Below are 25,452 nucleotides of genomic sequence, written 5' to 3'. Positions count from 1 at the left end.
CAAAGAAAGAAAAAATTAAAAATCTTAATTCTACTAAATATTATTAAATATTTCAGTTTCTTTTTGTTTAGGTTTTTCTACACGAAATATTCATACATAGAATCTTATTCATAAAAATTGGATCATACTGTATATACTATTTTACGTTCCTTTTTGACTTAACATTTAAACATAATCTTGGCTGGACACGGTGGCTCACCTCTGTAATCCCAGCAGCACTTTGGAAGGCTGAGGCGGGCGGATCATGAGGTCAGGAGATCGAGACCATCCTGGCTAACACGGTGAAACCCCGTCACTCCTAAAAATACAAAAAAATTAGCCGGGCGTGGTGGCGGGCACCTGTAGTCCCAGCTACTCGGGAGGCTGAGGCTGGAGAATGGCATGAACCCGGGAGGTGGAGCTTGCAGTGAGCCGAGATCGTGCCACTGCACTCCAGCCTGGGCGACAGAGCGAGACTCTGTCTCAAAAAAAAGAAAAAAACAGTGAGCTGAGATCCAGCCACTGCACTCCAGCCTGGGCCACAGAGCGAGACTCCGTCTCAAAAAAAAAAAACCCCAAAAAACAAAAACATAATCTTTTTGCAATGTTTTTAAGAATTCTTGACCAGGCGCGGTGGCTCAAGCCTGTAATCCCAGCACTTTGGGAGGCCGAGACGGGCGGATCACAAGGTCAGGAGATCGAGACCATCCTGGCTAACACGGTGAAACCCCGTCTCTACTAAAAAATACCAAAAACTAGCCGGGCGAGGTGGTGGGCGCCTGTAGTCCCGGCTACTCGCGAGGCTGAGGCAGGAGAATGGCGTAAACCCGGAAGACGGAGCTTGTAGTGAGCTGAGATCCGGCCACTGCACTCCAGCCTGGGTGACAGAGCGAGACTCCGTCTCAAAAAAAAAAAACAAAAAAACAAAAAAACCGAATTCTTTGAAACAAAGTTGTTAAATGGATTAACAAATTGAGTACAATAATAATAAAACTGGGAGAAAATACAGATAAGTATTTAATTCAAGTATGTTAAAGGCATTTCTCAGCATATGACTCAAGGAAATTAAACATAAAATAACTGATTTTATTACATAAAAAACAAAATTTTGTATAAGTACAATGCAAAAACAAGCAAATGAAATACTGAAAAATATTACATGTAGAAAAGACAAAGGATTAATATTATAACTATAAAGTAAATTGATTCAAATCAATCAAGGAAAGGGGAACATATAAATATAAAATGGACGAAAAAAGGAAAGGTAAAAAATTTTATGACTGACTAGTAGACACATGGAAAAAATGATCAATTTCATCCACGTCTTAGCTCAAGCTGCTATAACAAAATACCATAGACTAGGTGGCTTAAACAACAGAATTTTACTTCTCACTGTCTGGAGGTTGGAGTAAGAGTGCCAGCATTGTTGAGTTCAGTGAGGGTTTTCTTCCCAGCTTGTATTATACATGACTTCCTTCTTGCTGTATCTTCACAGGCAGAGAAAGAGATCCTGTGTCTCTTTTTCTTTTTATAAGGCCACCAATCTCCTCCTGAGAGCCTTACTCTCATGATATAATCTAACCCTAATTACCTTCTAAGGATCCTACCTCTAAATACCATTACACTGGGGATTAGGGCTTGAACATATTAATTTTGGGGAAACAGAAACATTCAGTCCACATCAGCTAGTAATCAAGGAAGTACAAATGAGAGCAAGTAACATTTTGAAGTATCAACTTGGCAAATAATTTTGATAATAACATCAGCCAACATTTATTGACCACTTATGATCTAAGTGCTTTACATACCTTACTCATTCAACTTCCCTAACCATATAAATTGTTTATGGATACTAGTATAAGGAGATTGGACCACATATTCAAAGCCACATTACTATATACTTATGAGGCTGGAGTTGAACATAGACAGTCTGACTTCTGAATCCATGACATTATTAATTATTCATACCTAGAGATGAGGGTTCAGAAAAATGGGCAGTTTTGTACAGTGCTGGTGAGAATAAGAACTGGTACAACATTTGTGGAAGGTAGGTTGGAAATAAGTATTAAAAGAATTCTATAACCTAGAAATTCTATGCCTATTACTGTACTATAACAAAAGTGAGTAGTCATACAAATAATCTGTACTTGGACTTTGAAAATATCCAAGTGATTAAGAAAATGTGGCACATATACACCATGGAATACTATGCAGCCATAAAAAAGGATGAGTTTATGTCCTTTGTAGGGACATGGATGCAGCTGGAAACCATCATTCTTAGCAAACTATCACAAGAACAGAAAACCAAACACCGCATGTTCTCACTCATAGGTGGGAACTGAACAATGAGATCACTTGGACTCGGGAAGGGGAACATCACACACCGGGGCCTATCATGGGGAGGGGGGAGGGAGGAGGGATTGCATTGGGAGTTATACCTGATGTAAATGACGAGTTGATGGGTGCTGACGAGTCAATGGGTGCAGCACACCAACATGGCACAAGTATACATATGTAACAAACCTGCACGTTATGCACATGTACCCTAGAACTTAAAGTATTATAATAATAATAAATAAATTTAAAAAAAATCCAAGTGTGCAAGAATGTAAATATATGCAATAATAGGATGTTTATTTTAGCATTTTTGAAAAACCAAAAAACTCAGTAAGACTTTAATGCTTAGAAATAATGGGAAGGATTAGTACATTAAGATGCAATAATACTCAGAAAAACTATACAGCCATTATAAATAATGGAGTAGTTCTGAGCAGAATGAAATGGAAAACTCTTTAGGCAATATTGTTATATCAATTATATTGCATAGGGAGTTTTAGCTGTATATAAAAAATAATCCCCTTAAACTAGCTTAACTATTAAGGAAGTTTGTGATCTCACATAGCAGGAAGAGCACAGTAGGTAGGACAGGCATCAGGGGCCATTGATTCAGTAACTAAATGAAGTCATTAAGGATCCAGGTTCTTTCCATCTCTGGTCAGTGCTGTGACCATCTTCTGCTGTGCCTGGTGTCAGCTTCATCCTAAGGCTGGAATTACCCCTAATGTAATAAGATGGCTGTTTATTGTGATAGAGTGTACATTCTTCTTTGTTTCTGTCTCTCAGGAGAGAGGGGAAAACCTTTCCTAACTATGGAATAAAATGCCATCCCTTCAATATGATCAGGCCATTTTAAGAGGGTTGTCCGCCCTCAACCAGTAATGGCCCTTAGGTAAATTCCAGGTATTGACAGGTTCAGAATAACTAGGACCTGTCCCCGAAGCTTGTGGTGAAGTGGGATGGTGTTGACATCCAGATATTTGGAGTTCTGTTAGGGAGGAAGAGGGAAATTTATGTTAGGTAGGTATAGATGACACTGGGAGCCTCAAACATAGGAATGGCTGAGGACACTATGGACTCCAAGAGGACCTGGTGAGAGGTGAAAGACAGCAAGAAGACATGCTGAATAATCTTTGGAAGGAAAGGAGGCAGGGCATAAATAACTGAGGCAATCCAGAAAGTGCCAACACCCAGGGGAGGAGAGAAAAAAAAATAGAGGATCGAGAGACAGAGAGAGAGAGAGAGAGAGAAAGAGAGAGAGAGAGAGAGGCTAAATAATATGAATCAATAAAAGCTCCCCAACTGAAAAAAATCTGAAGGATCCCTGGAGCCCTGGGGTTAAAACCAGAACAAGGAGCATTTTTCAGAGTACCAGCTCTGACAAGGCCATTCACTAGAGCTAAGTGGAAGTCATGTGGGTCTGTGCCCACAGGATGCCCACAAAACCCGTCATTGAGGAATAGAATCAAGTGAAGAGAACTGCAAATAGATACATTCTTTAGAGTTGTCACTCTTATCACATACACAGCACCTCCCTTCCCATAATCTTGCCCTGCTCTGTGGACCATGTTGGGCATCCCTCTCCTTCCAGGAGTAGGTAGAAAGTCAGCATTGAATGTTGTTGCACAACATCCCTGAAAAACAAACACTTTGGTTGTCTCAGCTTTGAATCTTGCTGAGGTTTGCAAGGGCTTCCATTGGGCACTGTTTGTTCACTTGGTAGGCTCATAACATCCACTCCAGCCAGGCTACGCTCTTTACTTCACTAGCCCTTTCCAGAACACCTCAAACAACAACAACAAAAGAAAAACAAAAAAACCCCTCCAATCCAATCCATCTTTCTAGATCGGACCCGGATTCGTCTTCCTCACAATAGCTTCTCTGGCTCTACAGATACTCCCCTTCTCTGACTTTTATTGAGCTGACAGGACCCCATAGTTTTTCCACTTTTTTCCCCCTGCAGTTGTTATATGCAAGAGAGGACCTGCACAGGCATCCCATGTTCTGCTCCCACCCACATCTCATGATGCCTTAAATTATGTTTCATAATTGTTTTGTATCTATCACAGATCTTAGGCCACTGAATAATCAGTGAACTGGTGAACTGGTCTTTCAGTTTCTCCTGTTACCCTTCTCCAATCCAGTCTCTATATGGCAATCCAAGGAACATTTTTTTTTTCTTTGAGACAGAGTCTCACTCTGTCGCCAGGCTGGAGTGCAGTGGCATGATCCTGGCTCACTGTAACCTCTGCCTCCTGGGTTCAAGCGATTCCCCTGTGTCAGCCTCCTGAGTAGCTGGGACTACAGGCGCATGCCACCACACCCGGCCATTTTTTTTTTTTTTTACTTTAGCAGAGACAAGGTTTCACCATATTGGACAGGATGGTCTCGATATCCTGACCTCGTGATCTGCCCCCCTTGGCCTCCTACAGTGCTGGCATTATGGGCAGGAGCCATCGCACCCGGCCAGAACATTTTACGAGAAAATTAGAGCATACACCTCCCCTCATTATATCAAATAAATGCCTCTGTTGCATTCAGGTAGTTAAAAAATAAATAAAATCCTTCAGGCCCTGTAAGATCTGGCTCTTGGCCACTACTCTGACACAGGTACTCTTCCCCTTCATTGTTAAGCTCCAGCCACACTGCTTTCCTTTAGTTCTAAATGGGCTGAGGACTTTCCTGCCTTAGAGCCTGTGCATTTGCTGTTTCTCCTGGGAGGCAAACTACACTCCTGCCCTGGCTAACAACTATTTACTCTTTAGGACTCATCTTAAATATCATGCCTACTGTTAGGGACAAGCTGCCCCAAAAAACTTCTTGGTACTGCCAACACTTCCCCCAAACCTCTCCGTGCTGCCCACCCCTCCCCCTAAACTCTGCAACTCTTCTCCTTCCCCCAAGCCTCCACTATGCCCTTATCTAGGTGCTGCAGTGAAGCCAGCATCACTTATCAGACCTTGCTGCAATAAACAAATCCCAATTATAAACCATCTGGACCACACAGGGAGAGGTCGTGGGAAGCATAAACAAACTTCACCTACACCCTCCTGTAATAAACGTCACAAGGTGATATGTGGCAAAATTAACCAACAAACAACCCCAGGGTCTCTCTCCCCCATTTAAATCCCTCATTTTGTAAGCTCAGGGCTGCCTCCTCTGTAGTGGAGTAGCCAGCAGGTTCAATAAACGTATTTGCCTGACTTTGGGTCTATTCCTCCTTTCTCTCGGCTGACCTTACATTCTAGTACCGAAACCCAGGAAGGTGATAGACTCTGGGCAGGACTCTCTCTCTCTCTCTCTCTCTCTCTCTGCAACAATGTAAAAACTGATAAACTGAAAATACAACAATTCTTAGACTACGAGAGAATTGAGGTCACAGGGCAAACTATTGTTCCCTCAAATTGGAGAGACAGACAGGTGTATACAAAGAATCACAGCTTACCTGGAGCAGGAGCCCAGGAGCAGAAACCACCACTGGAGCTTGTACCACGGTAGGAAAACATAAACCATAATTGACAAATTACTGAAGGTTCAGTGTAGACAAGATTAAGAGTTGGAAACTCCAGGTGGGCTCAGTCTTAGCCTGTATCCACCCCTACTTTTGTGTGTTTATGTCTGAAGCCCTACCAGTTTCTCACAGTGAAGATCAGAAAAAAATACCTTCCTGCTTCTGACAAGGGGATGCTAAAAGTAAGCATTCTGATATATACCCAGAATCTTTCGTTCTTCTTAACAAGACCTGCTATCAAAACAAAGAAGGGTACCTCAAGGCATTTAATAATCAAACTCCCAAAGGTCATGGATAAAGGAAGGATCCTAAAAGCAGCAAGAGAAAAGAAAAAAATACAGTGGAGTTCCAATACATCTCCCAGCAGATCTTTACGTTTACATTAGAAACCTTACAAGGCAGAAGAGAGTAGCATGATATATTTAAAGTGCTGAAGGAAAAAACAACTTTTACCATAGCAAAGTATATTTGGTGAAAATATCCTTCAAACATAAAGCAGAAATAAAAACTTTCCAAGACAAACAAAAGCTGAGGGATTTCATCAACATCAGACCTGTCTTACAAGAAATTCTAAAGGGAGTTCCTCAATCTAAAAAAAAGATATTAATAAGCAAGAAGCTATCATCTGAAGGTGTAAAACTCATTGGTAATAGTGAGCACACAGAAAAACAGAATATTATAACACTAATTGTGATGTGTAAACTACTCATATCTTAAGTAGAAAGAGTAAAAGAAGAACTGATATAAAATAAGTATGACAAATTTCCAACATGTAGACTGCCGAGACCAGCTCGGTCTCAGAGACCCTAACCCAGTGGTGCTAGAGGAATTAAAGACACACACACACACAGAAATATAGAGGTGTGAAGTGGGAAATCAGGGGTCTCACAGCCTTCAGAGCTGACAGCCCCAAACAGAGATTTACTCACATGTTAACAGCAAACCAGTCATTAGTATTGTTTCTATAGATATTAAATTAACTACAAGTATCCCTTATGGGAAACAAAGGGATGGGCCGAATGAAAGGAATAGGTTGGGCTAGTTAACTGCAGCAGGAACATGCCCTTAAGGCACAGATTGCTCATGCTATTGTTTGTGGCTTAAGAATGCCTTTAAGCAGTTTTCCACCCTGGGCGGGCCAGGTGCTCCTTGCCCTCATTCCCACAAACCCACAACCTTCCAGCATGGGTATCAGGGCCATTATGAACATGTTACAGTGCTGCAGAAATTTTGTTTATGGCCAGTCTTGGGGCTGGTTTATGGCCAGATTTTGGGGGGCTTGCTTCCAACATGTCCCCCTTCTCTGATTTGCAAATTGATAAAAGCAAGGGCAGCTTTGTCACGGTGAGCTACTTCTTGCAGGAGTCAGGATCCACATCTGCAGAGTATACAAAGACAAACGACATAGATTAAAAGCACAGTTATCATTGAAATCACAGAGCTTTCAAGTGTTTTTATCCATTTTAATGGGTTACTAGCTGCTAATTTGTCTGCAGCTCCTTCAAGCACTCCAGTTCCTGGCATTAAGGTCAGGTGTGCCTGGGATGTTTTAAATATTTGTTCTTTTAATTTTGCTATATCCAAAAACAAGTTTGTAGAGTGTCCTTCTAGATGCTTTTTTATTCTTTCCCAAATTTTGATCTTATTAAGAGCATTTAATAGTTTCCACAAATCCTTATGTTTAGCTCCTAGAGCAGGCCATATCATTTGAGGCTGAGGTGCCACTATACCCCCATGGTTCCAGATAATAGGAACTTTTGCTGTACTTCTTATTATATCTACCATCTGACCATTTTGTTCAGATAATCTGAACATAGTGTGACGGTGGTATGCAGACTGAGAGGTGCAATTCAAGCTAAACATCCCCTTAGGGGACCAATTAATAATGATTCCATAGGAATCGTTGTGTAGCACCTCTGCCTGTTCTGCAAAGCAATCTTCCTAAACAAGTATGTTCATTTTTTCTAACTGGGTCCAATCCTGTTTACAAATAGGATTTTGAGGGTGGTATGCCTCAATTATAGGAGCAGATTTATTAGAGTAAATACTGAGATCACAAAGCATGTGTAACTGTGTCATAGAGTGATTGCATCCAAGCATTATTACCAGCCCTTATTGAAGGAATACTCACGGCAGTGGTGATAACCGCTATCATAGCTACCATTAAATTATTTATTGTGACTGGTTGTCCCGCTTTCCTCAGGTTTTCTTCTGCCATCTGTGACAGCTTCTTGATCTGTCCCCAGGTGAGTGGCTGTGTTCAACGGGTGTTGCTCGTGACAGTTGGGGTCCTCCTCAGTGTCAGTCTCGACATGGCTGCAACCGGAGGGTCCTCGGGATCCTCCCAGAGTCTCTTCCTCAGCATCCGGCTCAGGATAAGGTTTCAGGTGTCTTGATGGTATCCAAATCGGCTGTTGATTTTGGCCTGGAGAAATACAAGCATAATCTCTACCCCAAGTTATTATTTTACCTATTTCCCAAGTTTTTGTTATGGGATCTTTTCACCAAATAATGCTAGATTCAATTGTGTATCGGCTGTCCTGTAATCCCTATTTTTCCTCCTTTTTTGTTTTTGTCAGCAGTTGTTCATCTATATGAAATCGTAACCGAGCAATTTCAATTAACTGTGTGGAAAGAATCACGTATGAAGAATCAGAAATCATATTAATAGGCATATCAAAAGCAGTCAATACCTCAATTACAGCTACCAGCTCTGCTTTTTGAGCTGAAGTATAGGACGTCTGGAAAACTTTACTTTTTGAGTCAGAATAAGAAGCTTTACCATTACTAGGCCCATCTTTAAAAACATTCTCAGCACCTTCAATTGGTTTAAATTTAGTTATTTTAGGGAGGATCCAATTAGTTAATTTCAAAAACTGAGACAGCTTCGTTTTAGGAAAATGATTATTGAGAATACCCACAAAGTCAGCTAAATGGGTTTGCCAAGTAAGACTATTTATAAAAGCTTGCTGTATTTGTGCCTTCATGAGAGGGACAATAATTTTTCCAGGATCATATCCATGTAATTTAACAATCCAAGTTCTCCCAATCCCTATCATAGTAGTGATTTGATCTAAATAAGGAGTTAAAGTCTGTGAATTAGCATGTGGAAGAAAAAGCCACTCTACTAAGTCCTGTTCTTGGACAATAACACCAGTAGGTGAATGCTGAGTTGAAAAAATTAGCAAATCTAGAGTCTTCTCTGGATCTATTTTATTTATCTGAGCTTTATGGGCTTGCTTCTCAATCAGTTGTAACTCTGCCTCAGCCTCCTTTGTTAATTGTCGGGGGCTAGTGTTGGAACCGAACTGTCGATTCCCTCCTGGGCAGGGGTCGCCGCGAAGGATCACCGACACGAGATTCACAGCAGAGAGTTATTTATTACTAGCGCGCTAGGGTCCCAAGCTCTAAGTTGGCCCTGGGACCCCTACTGCTTGTTACAGGCTGTTTATATAGGCAAATACAAGTTCAAACACAGCTTAGGGCGCGAAATTCAAACAAAGCTTTAGGCGCGTGGTAATTGGGTCTGTCTATGGCCTGAGCAAGGTGTCTTATGCTAATTGGTTAGAGCAGGACCTTATGAGGTTTTTTTCCTGGAGTTGTTGATTCCGGGAACTTCGAGGCAGGGTGGGACCCCCGGAATTGGCAGGGTGGGACCCCATGAGGTTGTTTCCCGGAATTGGCAGGGTGGGACCCTATCAGGGTGGGACCCTATTGAGGCAGGGTGGGACCCTATCCAGAGCCACCTGGTGTTAATTTTTTCTATATGAGGCCTAGTTTCTAAGTTTTATGAGGCCTAGTTTCACTAGTGAGACTAGTATTTTCTCTAAGGATAGAAAACAGATTACTCATGGCATAGGTAGCAACACCTAGAGCAGGTCATATCCAATTAATATCCCCTAGTAATTTTTTTTTTTTTTTTTTTTTTTTTTTTGAGACGGAGTCTCGCTCTGCCGCCCAGGCTGGAGTGCAGTGGCCAGATCTCGGCTCACTGCAAGCTCTGCCTCCCGGGTTCACGCCATTCTCCTGCCTCAGCCTCCTGAGTAGCTGGGACTACAGGCGCCCGCCACCTCGCCCGGCTAGTTTTTTGTATTTTTTAGTAGAGACGGGGTTTCACCGTGTCAGCCAGGATGGTCTCGATCTCCTGACCTCGTGATCCGCCCGTCTCGGCCTCCCAAAGTGCTGGGATTACAGGCTTGAGCCACCGTGCCCGGCCTCCCCTAGTAATTTTTGAAAGTCATTTAATGTTTCTAGTTGATCCCTACATATGGTTACTTTCTGTGGCACAATGGTAGTGTCATTTGCTAAGGTCCCCCAGTAGGAGTAAGGAGTAGTGGTCTGAATTTTGTCAGGAGCTATGATTAAACCAGCACGAGAAATCGAATTTTGCAAGTGATCATAACATTGGAGTAATATTTCTTGAGTGGGGGCGGCACAAAGTATATCATCCCTATAGTGAATAAGGTAACACTGTGAAATTTTTTTACGAGTAGGTTCAATTGCTTGCCCCACATCCGTCTGGCAAATTGTTGGGCTGTTTGATATGCCCTGTGGCAACACTTTCCAATGATAAGGCTTAGCAGGCTGCCGGTTGTTTACTGCAGGAATTGTAAATACAAACCATTTACAGTCTTGCTCAGCTAGAGGGATAGTAAAGAAACAGTCTTTTAAATCTATGACTATTGAAGGCCATTTTTTTTGGAATTATACCAGGAGAAGGCAATCCTAGCTGTAATGCTCCCATAGGTTGTATAACTGAATTGATGGCTCTTAAGTCAGTTAACATTCTCCATTTACCTGATTTTTTCTTAATTACGAAAACTGGAGAATTCCAAGGGGAAAATGTTGGAGCTATGCGCCCATTTTCTAATTGTTCAGTAACTAGTGTCTCTAAAGCCTCTAGTTTCTCTTTACTTAGCGGCCATTGTTCTATCCTAATTGGCTTATCTGTTAACCATTTTAAAGATATAGGTTCTGGAGGCTTAACCATGGCCATCATCAAAAATGATATCCTAATCTTTGGCGGGAACTTTGTTTTCCCGCTTGAAGTGGTTCTTTCAAATCTTGCAAATTTTTTTCTAGTCCCATACCAGGGACATACCCCATTTCACGCATCATATGTTGACTTTGAGGGCTATATAATTGTTCTGGAATTAGAACTTGTGCTCCCCATTGTTGTAATAAATCTCTTCCCCATAGATTTATAGGTACAGAAGTTATAATAGGTTGAATAGTCCCAGGTTGTCCATTGGGCCCTTCACAATGCAAAATATAACTACTTTGATATACTTCAGGGGCTTTACCAACTCCAACTATGTTAAATTGAGTGGGTTGAATTGGCCACACGGATGGCCAGTGCTGTAGAGAAATGATTGAAATATCTGCTACTGTATCTACCAAACCTTTAAATTTCTTTCTTTGAATAGTTATTTCACAGGTAGGACATTTATCAGTAATTTGATTTACCCAATAAGCTGCTTTGCCTTGTTTATTTGTGCTTCTGAATCCTCCTGTTCATTTAATTTCACTTTTTCCCATTCCCACATACAGCACAATCAGGAGCTGTGCTATGCACTCTCCTGGTTCTGCTTTCCACGGAACAGAAGTAGATATAACAATTTGAATTTCCCCATTGTAATCTGAATCAATGACTCTTGTATATATTTGTACGCCTTTTAAACTTACACTAGACCTTCCTAAAAGTAATCCTATTGTCCCTGCTGGCAAGAGTCCACAGACTCTTGTTGGGATCTTTTGCGGGGGTTTCCCAGGCAGAAGGCTCACAGTTTTTGTGCAGCATAAATCTACTGTGGCACTACTGGCTGTGGCAGGGGACAGACATTGTACAGGGGTGAGGGAATGGCCTGAGCTGGAAATGCCCCGGTTTAGAACGGGGCCCGGGACGGGCCCCTCATGGCGTTTCCCGAAATCGGGTTCCCATCTTTATCAAACTTAGAGTGACAGTGAATAGCCCAATGTTTTCCTTTTTTATATTTTGGACATATTTCAGGCTCGACAGTTTTCTTTTTTCCCCTATCTGGCAGCCTGACTAGCTGATGTTTTCTACATTCTTTTTTAGTATGACCATGCTTCCCACAGTTAAAACAAGCTCCAGGAAATGGAGTATTTACTTTATCCACTCTCAGTCCTGCCATTGCCTGTGCCAACAAAGTAGCTTTATGCAGATTACTTCCAATACCATCACAGGCCTTGATATAATCAACTAAACGTGCTTTCCCTCTGATATGTCACAGAGCAGCCTGGCAATCGGGATTAACATTGTCGAAAGCTAATAACTGCAACACTATATCTGCAATCATCTTTTTAAGGGACTCCTGTAACCGAGCTATAAAATCAATGTATGGTTCTCTTGGCCCCTGTTTTATAGCACCAAAGGAAGGGTATTGTTCCCCACCTGAAGTGATTTTTTTCCCTAAGCTCTAATGCACACTCCTTTAAGCTGTTCTATGGCATCATCCTGCATGACCAGTTGTACATCTAAACCAGCCCAGCCACCAACCCCCAAAAGTTGGTCTGCAGTTAATTTGAGGTTTGGCCTGGGCTTTGCGAGCTACCTGAATGGGAGCTTCATCTGCCCACGAAGTTTTAAATTTTAAGAACTGAGCAGGAGTTAGACAAGCTCAAGTAAGAGTGCCCCAGTCAGTAGGAATCAACTGACTGGAAACAGTAACATTCTTTAACAGTCCCATTACAAAAGGAGAACCTGGTCCATACTGATTTATACCTTGTTTAAATTCTTTGAGTAATTTAAAAGGAAAAGGCTCAAATGTAGCTGTAATGTTTCCCTGTTGATCTGGTGGATGTATTCTAACAGGGAACTGCCAAGCCTCTAAATCACCATCTTGTCTAGCTTGCTGAATTCCTGCCTGAATAGAACTAAGAGCCGTTGCTTGAGGCGCTGCTTGAACAGTCACTGGGGCAACTACTTTTCGCCCAGTGTCCTCTGGAAAAGAAAGATTTGGAGGGTCATTTTCTTCAAAATAATAATGAAGGGGTGCGGAAGGGTAGGGATGAACCTCTCCTTCCTTTGTGCTTTAGCTGGCAAATAAACATGCTCTGTAACCTTGTCTGTTACTTCACTATACTCTTGTTCCTCCTCATTATCAGTGTGAAAAAGTTCCAAGGTGAAATGAACCAGACCCCATACCTGTCGCATCGTTACCCTGATGCTTCCAAGCTCCCCTTCTTACTCACCACAGGAATTGTTTTAAGAGTACTCGGGTATCCTCCAGCTAGTTTTCCATTCCAACCGTCATTCTGGTGACCCTTCGACCTGGATTTGAGCCCCCATGAATGGACGCCACTTGCTGAGACCAGCTTGGTCAAGGAGACCCTAACCCAGTGGCGCTAGAGGAATTAAAGACACACACACAGAAATATAGAGGTGTGAAGTAGGAAATCAGGGGTCTCACAGCCTTCAGTACTGAGAGCCCCAAACAGAGATTTACCCACATATTTATTAACAGCAAACCAGTCATTAGCATTGTTTCTATAGATATTAAATTAACTAAAAGTATCCCTTATGGGAAACGTAGGGATGGGCCAAATTAAAGGAATAGGTTGGGCTAGTTAACTGCAGCAGGAACACTCCCTTAAGTCACAGATCACTCATGCTATTATTTGTGGCTTAAGAATACCTTTAATAGGTTTTCCACCCTGGCGGGCCAGGGGTTCCTTGCCTTCATTCCTGTAAACCCAAAACCTTCCAGTGTGGGCATCAGGGCCATTATGAACATGTTTCAGTGCTGCAGAGATTTTGTTTATGGCCAGTCTTGGGACTGGTTTACAACCAGATTTTGGGGGGATTGCTCCCAACATAGACAGTACATTAAGATATAAATGGAAACAAAAAAAGTTAAAAAGCACATGAAAAAAGTTAAAGTGTAGAGTTTTATTAGTTTTCTCTATGCTTATTTGTTTGTTTGTATATGTAATCAGTGTTAACTTGTCACCAGTTTAAAATAATGGGTTATAAGACATTATTTGCAAGCTTCAGGGTAACCTCAAATCAAAAACACACAACAGAAGCAAAACAAAACAAACAAAAACAACAAGAAATTAAAACATACCACCAGAGAAAATAATCTTCACTAAAAGGAAGACAGGGAAGAAGAAAAGAAGGAAGAGAAGACCACAAAACAACAGAAAACATATAACAAAATGGCAAGAGTAAGTCCTTACTTATCAATAATAACATTGAATGTAAATGAACTAAACTTTCTAGTTGAAAGATGTAGAGTGGCTGAATTGACAAAAAATTAGAACTATCTGTTGCCTACAAAAAACATACTTCATCTATAAAGCCAAATATAGAATAGAAATAAAGGGATGTAAAAAGATATTCCATGTGAATGGAAACCAAAAAAGAGCAAGAGTCACTATAGTCATATCAAACAAAATAGGTTTCAAGACAAAAACTATAAATAGAAACAAAGAACATCATTATAAAATACAAAATGGGTCAATTAAACAAAAAGATATAACAATTATAAATATGTATGTACCCAACAATGGAGCATGCAGATATATAAAGTAAATATTACTGGAGCTAAGGAGAAAGACAGACATCAACACAATAACAGCTGGAGACTTCAACGCTCTACTTTTAGGATTGGACATCATCCAGACAGAAAATCAACAAACATCAGACTTAATCTCCATTATAGACTAAATTGAGCTAGTAAATATTTATAGAACCTTTCATCCAATGGTTGGAGAATACATGCTCTTCTTCTCAAAACATGGATTATTCTCAAGGATATATCATATATTAGGTCACAAACAAGTCTGAAAACAGTTTTTAAAAATTTGAAATAATATCAATTATCTTCTCTGACCACAATGGTATAAAACTAGAAATCAATAACAAGAGGAATTTTGAAAACTATACAGACATATGAAAATCAGACAATGTGCTCCTGAACGACCAATGGTTCAATTAAGAAATTAAGAAAGAAATTGGCCGGGTACAGTGGCTCATGCCTGTAATCCCAGCCCTTTGGGAGGCCGAGATGGGCAGATCACGAGGTCAGGAGATCGAGACCATCCTGGCTAACATGATGAAACCCCATCTCTACTAAGAATACAAAAACATTAGCTGGGTGTGGTGGCGGGCCCCTGTAGTCCCAGCTACTCAGGAGGCTGAGGCAGGAGAATGGTATGAACCCGGGAGGTGAAGCTTGCAGTGAGCTGAGATCACACAACTGCACCCCAGCCTGGGTGACAGAGCAAGATTCTGTCTCAAAAAAAAAAAAAAAGAAAAAAGAAAAAAGAAAAAGAAATTAAGAAAGAAATTGTAAAATTTCTTAAAGCAAGTGATAGTGGAAACACAATATAACAAAATCTATGGAAATCTATGGAATACAGTGAAAGCAGTACTAACAGGGAAGTTTATAGTTATATGTGCCTACATCAAAGAAGTAGGAAAACTTCAAATAAACAACCTAATAATGCATCTTAAAGAATTAGAAAAGCAAGAACAAACCAAACACAAAATTTAGTAGAAGAAAATAAATAATTAAAATCAGAGCACAAATAAATGAAATTTAAATGAAGAAAACAATACAAAAGATCAATGAAATGAAAAGTTGAGTTTCTGAAATAATAATGAAATTGATGAACCGTTAGTCAGAGTCATTATGAAGAAATGAGAGAAGACCCAAATAAATAAAATTGGAGATACAAAGTAGACATTACAACCAATACTACAGAAATTCAAAGAATCATTAGAGGCTACTATGAGCAGGTATATGCCAATAAATTGGAAAATCCAGATGAAATAGATAAATTTCTAGACACATACAATGTGCCAAGATTGAACCAGAAAGAAATACAAAACCTGAACAGCAAAGCCATTATAAAAATTCTCCCAGGAATGTAAAGACTGGGACTCAATGGCTTCACTGCTGAATTTTACCGAACATTTTAAGAAGAACTAATACCAATCCTACTCAAATTATTCCAAAAAATAGAGGAGGGAATACTTCCAAACTAATTCTACTAGGCCAGTATTATCCTGATACCAAGACCAGACAAAGACACATCAGAAAATAAAGTACAGGCTAATATGTCTCCTGAATATTGATACAAAAATTCTCAACAAAATATTAGCAAACCAAACTTAACAATACATTAGAAAGAGCATTCATCATGACCAAGTGGGATTTATTCCAAGGATACAAGGATGATTCAACATATGCAAATCAATCAATGTGATACACCATATCAAGAGAATGTAGGACAAAAAGCATATGATCATTTCAATTGATCCTGAAAAACATTTGATAAAATTCAACATCGTGTCATGATTTTAAAAGAATCTAAAAAAGCTGAGTATCAAAGGAATATATCTCAACATAATAAAAGCCATATACAACAGACCTTACAACTGAAAGCCTTTTCTTTAAGATCTGAAACACAAGGATGCCCCCTTGCTACACTGTTGTATTATTCCATTCTTGCATGGCTATAAAAAACCTATCTGAGATTGGGTAATTGATAAAGAAAGGGTTTAATTGACTCACATTTCTGCAGGCTGTACAGGAAGTATGGCTGAGGAGGCCTCAGGAAACTTACAATCATGACAGAAGGCAAAGGGAAAGCATGCACGTCTTACATAGCTGGAGAAGGAGGAAGAGCGAGATGCGGGAGGTGCCAAACACTTTTAAACAACCAGATCTCATGAGAACTCACTCATTATCAGAGAACAGCAAGGGGGAAATCTGCCCCCATGATCCAATCAGCTCCCACCAGGCCTCACCTCCAAAACTGGGGATTACAATTTGACATGAGATTTGGGTGGGGACACAAATCCAAACCATATTAACTGTTATTCAAAATAACACTGGAAGTCCCAGTTAGAGCAATCAGACAAGAAAAAGAAATGAGGGGCACCCACACTGAAAAGGAAGAAGTCAAATTATCCTTGTTTACAGACGATATTATCTTATATTTGGAAAAAACCTAAAGACTCCACTAAAAAAATTAGGAGAACTGATAAACAAATTTAGTAAAGTTGCAGGATACAAAGTCAACATACCAAAATCAGTAGCATTTCTATATGCCAATTGTGAACAATCTGAAAAGGAAATCAAGAATGTAATCCCATTTATAATAGCTACAACAATATTAAGTACCTAGGAATTAACCAAAGAAGTGAAAGATCACTATAATAAAAATTATAAAATATTGATGAAAGAAATTGAAGAGGACATAAAAAATGTCGAGATATTCAAAATTCACAAATTGGAAGAATCAATATTGTTAAAATGTCCACACTACCCAAAGAAATCTATGGATTCAATGCAATCCCTATCAAAATTCCAATGACATTCTTCACAGAAATTAAAAAGAAAACTATTCTAAAATGTATATTCAATCACGAAAGACCCAGAATAGCCAAAGCTGTCCTGAGTAAAAAGAACAAAACAAGAAGAATAACATTTTCTGACTTCAAATTATACTACAGAGCTATTGCAACCAAAACTACATGGTGTTGGAATAGAAACAGACATATAGCAGTGGCTCACACCTGTAATCCCTGCACTTTGGGAGGCCAAGGCTAGTGGATCACCTGAGGTCAGGAGTTTGAGACCAGCCTGGCCAACATGGTGAAACCTCGTCTCTACTAAAAATACAAAAAAATTGCTGGACATGGTGGCAAGTGCTTGTAATCCCAGCTACTCAAAAGGCTGAGGCAGGAGAATCACTTGAACCCAGGAGGTGGAGGGTACAGTGAGCCAAGATTGTGCCACTGCACTCCAGCCTGGGCGACAGAGAGAGACTCCATATCAGAAAAAAAGAAACAGACATATAGATCAATGGAACAGAATAGAGAACTCAGAAACAAAGCTATGCATCTATAGTGAATTCATTTTCGACAAAGCTGCCAAAAAATACGCTGTCTCTTAAATAAATGGCCCTGGGAAAACTGGTTACCATATGCAAAAGAATGAAACTAAAACCCTATCTCTCACCATATACAAAAATCATATCAAAATGGATTAAAGACTTATATCTAAGAACTCAAACTATGAAACTACTACAAGAAAATGTTGGGGCGAATCTCCAGGACATTGGACTGGTAAATATTTCTTGAGTAATATCCTACAAGCACAGGCAACTAAAGCAAAAATGGACAGATAGGATCACATTGTTACCTTTGCTGTGCAGAAGTTACAAAGCTACTGCACAGCAATGGTAATCAACAAAGTGAAGAGACAACCCACAGAATGGGAGAAAATATTTGCAAACTATCTATCTGACAAGAGATTAACCATGAGAATATATAAGGAGCTCAAACAACTCTATAGGAAAAAAATCTAATCATCCAATTAAAAATGGGAAAAGATCTGAATAGACATTTCTCAAAGAAGACATATGAATGGCAAAGAGCTATAAGAAAAGGTGCTCAGTATCACTGATCATTAAAGCAATACAAGTAAAAACTACAATGAGTTATTATCTCACCCCAGTTAAAATGACTTTTATCCAAAAGTTAGGAAATAACAAATGCTGATGAGGATGTGGAGAAAAGGGAACCCTTGTACACTGCTTTTGGGAATGTAAATGAGTAGAACTACAAATTTTGGAGTCTCCTGAAAATAAAAAAATAGAGCTATTATATGAGCCAGCAAATCCACTACTAGTTACATACCCTAAGAAAGGAAATTAGTATATTAAAGAGATACCTGCCTACCCATGCGTATTGCAGCACTAGTCACAATAGTCATGATTTGGAAGCAACTCAAGTGCCCATCAACAGATGAATGAATAAAGAAAATGTGGTACATATACACAATGGAGTACCATTCAGCCATAAAAACAGAGTAAGATCCTGTCATTTGCAACAACACAGATGGAACAGGAGGTCATTATGTTGAGGGAAATAACCCAGGCACAGAGAGACATACTTCATGTGTTCTTGCTTATTTTCATGAGCTAAAAATTAAAACAATTGAACTCATGGAGATAGAGAGCAGAAGGACGGTTATAAGGGGCTGGGAAGGGTAGTTGCAGGAGAATGCAGGGGTGTTTGGGAAGGAAGTGGGGATGGTTAATGGGTACAAAAAAAAATACAAAGAATGAACAAGATCTAGTATTTGATAGCACAACAAGACTATAGTTAAAAATAATTTAATCGGGCCGGGCGTGGTGGCTCATGCCTGTAATCCCAGCATCTTGGGAGGCTGAGGCGGGTGGATCACCAGGTCAGGAGATCGAGACCATCCTGGCTAACATGGTGAAACCCCATCTCTACTAAAAATACAAAATATTAGCTGGGTGTGGTGGCGGGTGCCTATAGCCCCAGCTACTCGGGAGGCTGAGGCAGGATAATGGCGTGAACCCAGGAGGCAGAGCTTGCAGTGAGCCGAGATCGTGCCACTGCACTCCAACCTGGGTGACAGAGCAAGACTCCGTCTCAAAATAATAATAATAATAATAATTTAATTGTACTTTTAAAAATAAAATGGTATAATTGGATTGTTTGTAACACAAAGGATAAATAATTGATGTGATGGATACCCCGTTTATCCTGATATGATTATTACACATTGTATGCCTGTATCAAAATATCTCATGTACCCAGGAAATATATATACGTGCTGTGTATCCAGAAACATTAAAAATAATAAAAAAATTAAAGTAAAAGAGAGAAAAAGACTTTCTCAGACAAATTAAAATTAGGAAATTTGTTGCCATGCCATAATATACACTTCAAACAATGTTAAAAGAAGTCCTTCAGAGAGAAAAATAATAGAGATCAGAATTTTGGATCTACATAAAGAAAGGAAGAACATTAGAGAAGGAATAGATGAAGATAAAATAAAATCTTTTCTTATTTTAATGAATGTATCAGGTTACAATTTATTCAAAATAACAATAGGCAACAATGCATTCAGTGATTATTGCTATGGATAAGTGATAGGAATAACAGCAATGTTTTAAGTGAAAGAAGGGAGAAATTGGGATACTCTTTTAATTAGTACTTATCCATGAAAATATATAGTATTATTTGGAAGTGGAATTTTATTAGTTATAAATATGTATTACAAACTCTATGGTGACCACTAAAAAAGTTTGAAAAAAGTATTATTGATATGCTAAGAGAAGAGATAAAATGGAATTATATAAGGTGCTCAATTAAAACCAGACAAGACAGAAAAAGAGTGGAAGACAAAAAAGAAAGAGATATAACAGTGATAACAATTAGAAAACAGGTAAAATATGGTAGATATTAATTCAACTATACCAATAATCACTTAAATTTTAATAATTTAAGTACATCAGTTGAAAGAAATGAACTGTCAAAGTGCATAAAACAACATGACTCAACTATATATTTTCTATATTCTACAAGAAACCAACTTTAAATATGAAGACATAGATAATGTAACAGTAAAGGGGTTGAGGAAAATATACCATGTTAATTCTAATGAAAAGAAAGCTATAGTAGCTATATCAACTCGGGCAAAGAAAAATTTAAAGGAAGAAAAATTACCAGGGATAAAGAGGGGCACTGAATAATGATAAAAGAGTCGATTCTCCAAAGAGACATAAAAACCCTGAAGGTGTATGTGCCTAACAGAGCGCCATCAAAATATATGAATCCAAAATTTACAAAACTGCAAAGAGAAGTAGATGAATCAACTATTGTAGGTAGAGACTTCAATACCTTTTATCAGTAATTGACAGATTTAGCAAGCATAAAATCAATAAGGATATAGTTAAACACAACATCATGAATCAGTTGTATCTAATTGATATTTATGGATACTTCATCCAACAACAGCAGAATACACACTCTTTTCAAGCTTACACAAATTATTCATCAAGATAGATGACATTCTGGGCTATAAAACACACCTTAAAAATTTAAAAGAATAGATATCATGCAAAGTATGCTCTCAGACCACAGTGGAATTAAATTAGAAATCAACAAGAGAGAGATAACTGGAAAACCCCCCAAATACTTGAGGGTATAAATAACACACTTAACAATTAATATTGTTAAAATGATCATAAAAAGCAATCTACAGATTCAATGTTATCCCTATTAAAATACCAACTTAATTTTTTTACCGAATTAGAAAAAAACAATTCTAAAATTCTTGTGAAACCAAAAAAGATCCTGAATAGCCAAAGCAATCCTATGCAAAAATAATAAAACTGGATGCATCATATTATCTGATTTAGAATTATACTACAAGTCTATAGTAACCAAAACAGCATGATATTGGAATAAAAGTAGACACATAGATCAATGGAACAGAATAGAAAACCCAGAAGTAAAGGCACATATTTACAGCCAACTGATGTTTGACAAAATCAACAAGAATGTACACTGGGAAAAGGACATTCTTTTCAATAAATGGTGCTGAGAAATTGGATTGTCATTTGCAGAAGAACAAAACTGGACCACTGCTTCTCACTATATACAAAAATCCACTCAAGATGGATTAAAGACTTAAATGTAAGACATGAAATTATAAAAATACTAGAAGAAAATCTATGGAAAACTCTTCTGGACATTTGTCTGGGCAAAGAATTAATGACGAAAACCCCAAAAGAACAGGTAACTAAAACAAACATAGACAAATGGGACTTAATTAAACTAAAGATCTTCTGTGTAGCAAAATAACTAATCAACAGAGCAAACAGACAACATGCAGAATGGGAGAAAATATTTGCAAACTAAGCACACATCAGGGGACTACTATCCAGAATTTTCAAGGAACTCAAACAATTCAACAACAATAACAACAAAATTATCCCATAAAAAAGTGAACAAAGAACATTAACAGATACTTTTCAGAAGACATACATATGGCCAACAGGCATATGAAAAATGCTGAACATCACTAATCACCAGAGAAATGTAAATTAATATCACAATAAGATATCATCTTACACTAGTTAGAATGGCTATTTCTTTGGAATAGCTATTTTTAAAAACACAAAATATAACAGATATTCATGAGGATGTGGAGAAAAGAGAACTGATACACGGTTGGTAGAAATGTAAATTAGTAAAACATCTATGGAAAACATTATGGAGACTTATCTAAGAACTAAAAGTAGAACTACCAGTCAATCCAGCAATCCCACTGCTAGGCATCTACTCAAAGGAAAAGGAAGAATTACATCAAAAAGATACCTGCACCTGTATGTTTACTGCAGCAATATTTACAATAGCAAAGATATGGAATCAACCTAACTATCCATCAATGAATGACTGGATGAAGAAAATGTGGTATGTATACATAATGGAATACTATTCAACCATAAAAAGAATAAAATCATGTCTTTTGCAGCAACACAATGAACTGGAGTCCATTGTCTTAACTGATACAAGTCAGACACAGAAGGATAAATACCACATGTTCTCACTTATAAGTGGGAGCTAGATAATGTGTATACATGGATGTAGAGTGTGGAATTATAGACAATGGAGATTCAGAAGGGTAAGTGGGTTGGAGGGTTATGGATGATGATAAATTACTTAACGGGCACAATGTGTATTATACAGATGATTGACACCCAGAAAATCCTGACTTTACCACTACATAATTTATACATGTAACAAAATTACATTTGTATCCCATAAAATTAGATAAATAAAATTAAAATAAACAAAATGGCAGCAGTAAGTCTTTACCCCTCAATAATTACTTTGAATATACATAGATTAAATTTTTCAATCAAAAGACAGAGAGTGACTGAATGGAAAAAAATGAATACCCAACTACATGTTACCTACAGGAGACTCACTTCAATTTAAGGACACACAGAACTGAAAGTGAAAAGATGAAAAAAGATATTCCATGCAAATGGAAACGAAAATAGAACAGGAGTAGCTATACTTAGATTAAATCGACTTTAAGTACAAAACTGTAAAATTAGACAGAGAAGGACAGTATATTAATGATAATGGTGTCAATCCATGAAGTGGACATAAAAATTGTAAGTATATTTGCACTTAACATAGAAGTACCTAAATATATAAAGGAAATATTAATGAATCTGAAGGGCAAGATGGACTATAATACAATAATAGCAGGGGACACTGGGAGGCCAAAGTGGGCGGATCACGAGGTCAAGAGATCGAGGCCATCCTGACCAATGTGGTGAAACCCCATCTCTACTGAAAATACAAAAAGTAGCTGGGCGTGGTGGTGCATGCCTGAAGTCCTAGCTACTCAGGAAGCTGAGGCAGGAGAATCGCTTGAACCTGGGAGGTTGAGGTTGCAGTGAGTCAAGATTGTGCCACTGCACTTCAGTCTGATGACAGAGTGAGACTCCATCTCAAAAAAAAAAAAAAAAAAAAGGCAGGGGACATTAAGTCTGACTTTTAACAATGAACATATCCGGAGAGAAAATCAACAAGGAAAACTTGGACTTAAACTGTACTTTAGCCCAAGGGTAACTATCAGGCATACAGAAAGAATTCCGTCCAACAGCAGGAGAATATACATTATTTTTAAAACTCACACAGAGCATTTCCAGAAGATCATATGCCAGGCCTCAAAACAATCTTAACACATTTCAAAAGACTGAAATTATATAAAGTATCTGACCACAATGGCACAAAACTAAAAATAAACAACAGAAAAAATTTTGAAAACTTCACAAATACATGAGAATTAAACCACATACTTCTAAACATCGATGGATTAGTGAAGAAATTAAAAGGAAAATGTTAAGTATCTTGAGACAAAATGGAAACACAATATAACAAAACTTACGGGATGCAGCAAAAGTAGTTCTAAGGGGAAAGTATAGACCAATAAATACCTGTAACAAAAAAAGAAGAAAATCTCACATGAACAACCTAATATTACAACTCAAGGGACTGGAAAAAAAACAAATTCAGCCCAAAGTCAGAGGAAGGAAGGAAATAATAAAGATTTGATTAGAAATAAATTAAATAGAGAGTAGAAATACAATAGAAAATATCAAGGAATTGAAGTTAGTTTTTTGAAAATATAAACAAAAGTGACAAAACATTAGTTAGACTAAAAAAAGACAAATGACTTAAGCAAAAGCAAGGATGAAAAAGAAGACATTATAACTGATACCACAGAAATTGAAAAGATTATAAAAGACCACCATAAAAAATTGTACACCAACATACTGAATAACCTACAAGAAACGGATAAATTCATAGACACATACACCTACTAACACCGAATTATGAAGAAATAAACAATCTGAGCAGAACAATAATGAGTAAGGAGAGTGAATTAGTATTAAAAAGTCTCCCATAAAGAAAGGCTCAGAATGATTTATAATCCTTTGGGTATATACTCAATAAAGGAATTGCTGGGTCAAATGGTGTTTCTGTTTCTAGGTCCTTGAGGAATCGTAACACTGTCTTTCACAACAGTTGAACTAATTTACACTCCCACCAACAGTGTAAAAGCATTCCTATTATTCCACAGCCTTGCCAGCATCTATTGTTTCCTGACTTTTTAATAATCACCATATTGACTGGTGTGAGATGGTATCTCATTGTGGTTTTGACTTGCATTTCTCCAATGACCAGTGACGATGAGCATCCTACTATGAAGACACATGCACAAGTATGTTTATTGCAGCACTATTTACAATAGCAAAGACTTGAAACCAACCCAAACGCCCATCAATGATAGACTGGATAAAGAAAATCATGGCACATATACACCATGGAACATTATGCAGCCATAAAACAGAATGAGATCATGTCCTTTGCAGGGACATGGATGAAACTGGAAGCCATCATTCTCAGCAAACTAACACAGGAACAGAAAACCAAACACCACATGCTCTCACTCATAAATGGGAGTTCAACAACGAGAACACATGGACACAGAGAGGGGAACAACACACACCAAGGCCTGTTGGGGCATGAGGGGCAAGGCGAGGGAGAGCATTAGGACAAATACCTAATGCATGCGGGGCATAAAACCTAGATGGTGGGTTGATAGGTGCAGCAAATCTTCATGGTACATGTATATCTATATGACAAATCTGCACATTTTGCACATGTATCCCGGAACTTAAAGTAAAAAATAAAGAAAGGCTCAGGACCTGATGTCTTTACTGCTAAATTCTACCAAACGTTTAGAAATAAATTGATATTAATCCTTTTCAAAATCCTTCAAAAAATTAAAGAAGAGGAAATACTTCCAAACTCATTTTGGGAGGCCAGCATTACAATGATACCAAAGCCAGTCAAAGACACTCTAAGAAAAGAAAATTGTAGGCCAATATTCCTGATAAACATAGATGCAAAATCCTCTGCAAAATAAGAGCAAACTGTATTCAACAACACATTAAAAGAGTCATTCGACCAGGCATGGTGGCTCATGTCTGTTATCCCAGCACTTTTGGGAGGCCGAGGCGTGCAGATCATGAGGTCAAGAGATTGAGACCATCCTGGCCAACATGGTGAAACTCTGTCTCTACTAAAAATAAAAAAATTAGCTGGGCATGGTGATGTGTGGCTGTAGTCCCGGTTACTTGGGAGGCTGAGGCAGAATCGCTTGAACCCAGGAGGCAGAGGTTGCAGTGAGCCAAGATCATGCCACTGCACTCCAGCCTGGTGACAGAGTGAGACTCCATCT

At 38.6% G+C, this 25,452-nt stretch overlaps 1 protein-coding gene across 4 annotated transcripts in view; it reads right to left on the bottom strand.

Moving 5' to 3' along the window:
- Nucleotides 1–4,646: 4,646 nt before the first annotated feature.
- The window catches only part of RAB40AL (RAB40A like), a 257,934-nt gene continuing 237,128 nt past the window's right edge, over nucleotides 4,647–25,452 (bottom strand). For 2 of the 4 annotated variants that reach the window (XR_012430016.1, XR_012430020.1), the window contains one exon: nucleotides 7,384–8,252. The gene's annotated coding sequence lies outside the window, so the exon portion shown is untranslated. Of the gene's footprint in view, nucleotides 7,206–7,383; nucleotides 8,253–13,042; nucleotides 13,196–23,592; nucleotides 23,642–25,452 lie in introns of those variants that run through there. The other 2 variants (XR_012430017.1, XR_012430023.1) reach the window with 2 other exon arrangements.

Source organism: Macaca fascicularis, chromosome X (genome assembly GCF_037993035.2).
Source record: "Macaca fascicularis isolate 582-1 chromosome X, T2T-MFA8v1.1".
Classification (NCBI taxonomy): domain Eukaryota; kingdom Metazoa; phylum Chordata; class Mammalia; order Primates; family Cercopithecidae; genus Macaca; species Macaca fascicularis.
This window is presented reverse-complemented; position numbering and strand designations above follow the sequence as displayed.